At 36.8% G+C, this 6,656-nt stretch overlaps 1 protein-coding gene across 1 annotated transcript in view; it reads left to right on the top strand.

The window, feature by feature from the left end:
* Positions 1-2,088: 2,088 nt before the first annotated feature.
* herc3 (HECT and RLD domain containing E3 ubiquitin protein ligase 3) overlaps positions 2,089-6,656 on the top strand; it is a 66,460-nt gene continuing 61,892 nt past the window's right edge. The window contains exon 1 of the mRNA XM_056456553.1: positions 2,089-2,177. The gene's annotated coding sequence lies outside the window, so the exon portion shown is untranslated. The remainder of the gene's footprint in view (positions 2,178-6,656) is intronic.

The following is a 6,656-nucleotide window of genomic DNA, read 5'->3' as shown; positions in this document are numbered from 1 at the left end:
GGAAGGGCATCCGCTGTGAAAACATAAGCTGGATAAGTTGGTGGTGTTCCTTCCGCTGTGACAATCCCTGTTGAATAAAGGGACTAAGCCGAAGGAAAATTAATTCACACACATACAGTATAAACAATTTAGCCTACCCAATTCACCTATACCGCATGTCTTTGGACTTGTTGGGGAAACTTGAGCACCCGGAGGAAACCCACGCCAACACAGGAAGAACATGCAAACTCCACACAGAAACGCCAACTGACCCAGCTGAGGCTCAAACCAGCGACCTTCTTGCTGTGAGGCAATTGTGCTACCCACTGCGCCACTGTGATGAAGTAGCTAAAAAAAATCTAACCTTGCTAAACTATTATGTATTATATTACATTACACCTGTCATAGATCAGATGAAAATCTTGTCTCTTTTTCCATCTGATTTAATTGTTTTATTTATTTAATGGGTAATTCTATCAGGGTGGTTTGGGCCAATAAGGGTTAAATCTTCAGTCTTCATTTTTAAATCAAGGTTTATATTATAATTTTGAAAAAAATTATAAAAAAATCCTTACAAAATCCTTACAAATCCTTACAAGAAAGAGATGAACCATATTTCAAAGTACTATTGGAAGTACTCTGTGAGTTTAGCTTACTACAAAAGGAACTCAAAATCCTACCTCCCACCCCACACATCTAACATTGATCAAAATATTTATGGTAGGTCATTCATTCATTTTCTTTTGGGCTTAGTCCCTTTATTAATCAGGGGTCACCACAGCGGAATGAACCGCCAACTTATCCAGCATATGTTTTATAGCGGATGCCCTTCTAGCCACAACCCATCACTGGGAAACACCTATACACTTCCATTCACACACATACACTGCTGACAACTTAACCTTCCCAATTCACCTATACCATGTCTTTGGATTGGTGTGGGAAACCAGAACACACAGAGGAAACCCACACCAACACTGGGAGAACATGGGCTCGAACCAGCAACCTTCTTGCTGTGAGGCGACAGTGCTACCCACTGCGCCACTGTGCTGCTTTTTTGGAAGGTATGAATATAAAAAAAATAAAATTAAAGGCAAACATGAATAACATTTGCAATCACAATATGGAACTGGCTGGGACAAAGATTAAAAATCGAAGCAATGTGTACATGGACACTGAAGCAAAAAGAGACATTTTAAAGTAATTAAAAGATAATTAATTAAATTAATTTAATAAATTAACTCACAATAGTCTTGTAAAAATCTACCAGTTCAGTCTATCTGCAAAAATAATATGGATGATTCCCAATGTTATCATTTTAAACCATAAATAAAAATAAACATGCTTATTATCAGTGTGCGAATTATACATTGATGATCAGGGGGGTCAGCTTTTTTCAGTAGTAGTTTGGTAATACATGCTTCAATGAATCAAGTTTATAAATGTATTTAAATTACATCTAATTTATTAATGAAATGTATACGTTTTCAGTGTGTTGAGGGGTATTTAGTGACTATTTTCGAGGGCAAACTATACAAATGATGTGTCTGTTTTTTAGGCTACATGCAGATATAAACACCTATATTAGAATAAATGTGTTTTGTGAATACTTAAGATGTCTATCGGTGCTCTAGAACTGCCAGCTTCAGATTGTTCAATGAAATTTTCCCAGCATTGACTGGTGCGATAATGCATTCACACTGGTATGAACTGTTAAGGGGGGATCAAATGTATATTTATATTATAAATTTTTATTACCAATATTTAAGATCTAGATCAAAGATCAGAGAAAGTTATTTCTTACTATTAAAGGGCTGACTCCCCTTTATATCTTGTTTTGACGTCCTTCAGGGTGGATCAAGCGTTAATTAGTGGGATCATTACCCCAGAAAACCTCCTGTAATTCACACCCTGCTTATAATTAAACTATCAATTTTATCCTGGATTTAATTTAACAATTTAATAACCTGTGTTTAAAACTAAGCGGTTCAACACCACTCGGCTTGTACAAAAAAAAAAGAAACTCAATGGCGCCCTCTATTGTCTCAAGCGCCATTGCAGTTAGGTTGACAGGAGTCACGTGATCGCTGACGCCGTAATCTGAGTCGTAACTTCCTTGTTTTGTCGGAACCATTAAACTGAAAGCATTCCAGCAATATACGGCCAAAATAAACAGGACACGAGATGCATTTCACCAGGTAACACTTTTCGCATTAACCCACTTTCATTATAGCATGTTCGCGTTTGACTTGTGCCAGACAGAGAACTGCATTCGCGTGCTAGAAAATGACAGTTTAGTGAGTGTCTGCGGTGTTATGTGTCAGTTTGTCCTCACGGTATCCTGAGTATTAGTACTGAGGTTACGTATTTACCACACAGACAGTCAGGTCAGAGGTTTGACTATTGTTATCTGCAGCACTGGAACTCTAGCATTGTTTAGCGTATTAAAGGAATCTGAGAAGTGTCAGGCTTGTTCTTACAGGCCGACTGGACAGATTGGACCCACATATGGACGTTTCTAAACCAAGTGAGCTGCCCTACCTAGTGAACATTATGAAAGCGCCATTGAAAACTCATACATCTGTTCGAATATAGAACTTCAAAGGCGCTCAAAGTCGACCGTTTGAAACGCGGACTTCGCTCCAGTAATGCAATAGAATATTTAAGAACGCGGTGTTCTGATCATTCGAATCGAACGTTCGAAATTCGTTAATAATGTTTCAAAATTCGAATAAAGTCTGCAGAACTCGCGAATAATTTCTCATGCTTTAGATTCTAATATTCGGAACACGCCCCTGATATAACATTCCAAGTAGAGCTGTACGATATATCGTGTCAGAATCAATATCGCAATGTAATAGTCACATCGCAGGATATGCAATGTTGAGTTTGTATTATAATTTATCATTTGCGTTAGTTTTTAATGCCTGTAATTGTATAATGATTTTAAACCGCACCAGTGGTGTAGTTCTAAAAAAAGGTGGTGTACTTTTACCCACCCAACCCAAATTTTAAATAAAAGTAGGCAAAGAAACAACGAAAGTCAATGTTTCTTTGATACATAAGGAATATACTTATTTAACCTCAGTTACCTGTAACTATTGACTTTCACAGACAAAAAAAAAAACAAAAACTAATACTATGGAAGTCAACGGTTACGGGTTTTCAGCTTTCTTCAAACTATCTTCCTTTGACTTCAACAGAAGAAGAAAAAAGACAAACCAGTGTGAAACAAGTAAAGGTTGTGTAAATGTTGGCAATTAAATTTTTTTGGGTGAACTATCCATTTAAAAAGGAAAAATATTAAACAAATTTGTTCATTTTAAAGTGAGATGCTAATAGTCTAACCTTATTGAATGATTTATGCTTAGCTATTAGGGACCCCAGCAGACCCGGAGATTGCCTGAATATATAAAGCTAAACAAAAATCGTATTTCAAGACAGCTTTATCAAGTATTGTTTGTTGTTAGCATAAATTAACAATTTTAAATAAAAATAAAAATCAGGAAAACAAAAGTAAAGCACAATTCTCCAAAAACTCCAATACTATGCTTAAATACACTTTTAAAAAAATTCTAAATTGCATAAATATGAACGTACAGACTAATTTACATATTTCACTGTCATAAAATAAGTCATAATAGGAAATAAAAGGGGGGTTGGACGATTCTAAGGGCCCATGCTTTTTCGGGGCCCCCAGAGATATTATTTAGGGCCCACATCGGCGACCAGAAATATAGAAAAATAGGGGGTTTAAAGCGACGCCAATGCTCTTTTATAATTTTAACTTAATGTTTTAGCGAGACATCATTCAGTTGACTTGTCATCGTCTTTTTTACCTCTCAGCTGCTGCGGTTGTCCGGGGGCGGTGAATGGCGCAAGTTAAATGCACCAATTGCAACAAATTAAGATGTGAGTTAAAAAAAACATTTGGTATACAGTTAAAGGGTGACGCAAATACACGTAAATTAGGGAAATCTAATCAGCAAAACAAGTGAGTATACTGAGGGTATATGCAATTAATGATCCTCAGAAGTCATAATACCCAAACACCTTGTGAAAAAAGTAAGCATGTCTGCGCCAATAGCCTAGTGGTTAGTGCGTCGACACATAGCACCCAGGTGCTCGCAGCGACCCGAGTTTGATTCCCAGCTTGAGGTCCTTTGCCGATCCTTCCCCTATCTCTGCTCCCCACACTTTCCTGTCTGTAAATCTCCACTGTCCTGTTAATAAAGGGGAAAACCCCTAAAAAATAATTAGAAAAAAAAGTAGGCATGCGTGTAGCCGGGACTACACCACTGAAAGGCACCTATTTTACCCCTTTTACAAGATGTAAGACAAGCTTTTGGTGTCTCCAGAATGTGTCTTTAAAGTTTGAGCTCAAAATACCCATCAGATCATTTATTATAGCCTCCAGAATCTGCCCATTTTGTTGTCTCAACAAAATGTTGTCTTGTTAGGAGGTTTGGGGGGGATCAATACAGTGTAGCTGTTTTTGTAGCCTGTGGCTTTAAATGCAAATGAGCTGCTTCTTCACGACCACCTTTCCCAACGCGCATGTCTGCTTCTCATCATGTGTTACGTCAGATAAACTGCAGTCAGTGACAGACAGAACCAGGTGTAAATTACAGGGGGGTTTGGGCGGATCAACCCCCCTAATTAACGCCTGATCCACCCTAAAGGACAAGATGTAAGGGGGGGGGGGGGGGGGGCGGTTATCCCCCCCCCTACTATAACGGTGTATACCAATGTGAATCTCACTAATCAATGCTAGGAAAAATATCACTCAACAGTCTGAAACTGGTAGTTCTAGAGCATTGATAGACATCTTAAGTATTCACAAATCACGTTTCTTCTAAAATAAGTGTTTATGTCTGCTTGTAGCCTAAAAAAGACATTTGACATAATTTGTATAGTTTGACCTACAGTAACCTCTAAAATTGTCACTAAATATCCCTCAAAACACTCTATAAATCATTTCCATGCATTTTTTAGTGGCTGTAATTGTATAATGACTTTAGAGGGCACCTATTTTACTCCTTTTCCAAGATGTAAGATAAGCCTTCGGTGTCTCCAGAATGTGTCTGTAAAGTTTGAGCTCAAAATACCCATTGGATCATTTATTATAGCCTTCAGAATCTGCCTATTTTGTTGTCTGAATACGTTGAAGCTGTTTTTGTAGCCTGTGGCTTGAAATCCAAATGAGCTACTTCTCCCTGCCCATCGTTCCCACGTGCTTGTCTGCATTTCATCATGCGTTATATCAGATAAACAGCAGTCAGTGACAGGATTAAGCAGACTCGGATTAAGCAGAAATTTGAATATTCGGTCTGAAATTGTATTCAAGTATGACGTTAAATCTAATACTATTTAACTGACTGTAAATGTTGTTGTACTTTGATAGTCTTTGGCTGCTAATATGATTTCCCTATTTCCAGAATTTGCAAATAATACTTTTTCTGAAATTATATTATTAAGGAGACAGTCTAAACGTGCGAATATAGAACCAACTTTACCTTAATGTAGTGATGCTTTAATATTAAACTCACATTTATGAACCTTCCAGTTCTGTACAAAAAGTTGAAAAGCAAAACATTTAATTTGATATGACTGGGCATGCCTATTGAACCCCGACAATTAGATGATGCTATCATATCTAAATATATACACACCAGACCTATTATTATGTCGAAATTAGATTTAAATGCTTAAAACAGATGTATATTTCTTTAAAATTGATTGGAAAAAATAAAGGGTGAGTGAGGTACGATGTGTAGTTTTTGGCTTATGTGGTCAGTAAGAAAATGCTAAAATGAGCCAGAAGTGCAGTGAAACTATCTAACCTATTTTCTGGTTGTTTCTTAATAGTTTAAAGCAAGAATGTCAAACTCAATTCCTGGAGGGCCGCAGCTCTGCACAGTTTAGTTCCAGCCCTAATTAAACACAGCTGATCAAACTAATTAAGTCTTTCAGTCTTGTTTGAAATCTATACTGGTAAGTGTGTTGAAGCAGGGCTGGAACTAAACTGTGCAGGGCTGTGGCCCTCTAGGATTTGAGTTTGACATCCATGCTTTAAAGGCATAGTTCTCCCAAAAATGTAAATTTACTCACACTTTTAAGTGGTTCTAAACCTGAATTTTATTCTCCTGTTGAACACAAAATAAGATGTTGTGAAGAATTCTGAAAAACTAGCTATCATTTCAGTCTATGCTAATATAGTTTTTTTTTGCATGTTTTGATATGTTGACATATTACCAATACACATCATCATGGCTCTTCAATGCACACACACATCACATACAATACATCACTGCATTATAAAGAGCAAACCATATTACTGGTATAAAACTTATGTATGCAATTTCCAAAAATTTTCAATAAAAGTACATTACTGATTTCCGTGTCGTCTGGAGCTGTTGTTTCATTTAGTTAGTTTGTATTGTGTTGTATTTACCATGGTATGTTTTTTTCTGTCATTTCAAAATTATTTTCACCTTGTGTCTCTCTTTAGTTGTAATAGGGGTAGTACATTTATGTGTCTAACATTTTGGTCAATTACATTTGTTTGGGTTTGCTATATATTTGAAAAAAAGAGAAAATGTTGACATTAGGGATGACGATGCTCCATTTAAACAGCACAAGATGCATGGGATGATAACTGTTTTCAAGGTATACCG

Source organism: Danio aesculapii, chromosome 1 (assembly GCF_903798145.1).
Source record: "Danio aesculapii chromosome 1, fDanAes4.1, whole genome shotgun sequence".
Lineage (NCBI taxonomy): Eukaryota > Metazoa > Chordata > Actinopteri > Cypriniformes > Danionidae > Danio > Danio aesculapii.
Note: the sequence above shows the minus strand (reverse complement) of the source record. Positions and strands in the feature narration are given on the sequence as shown.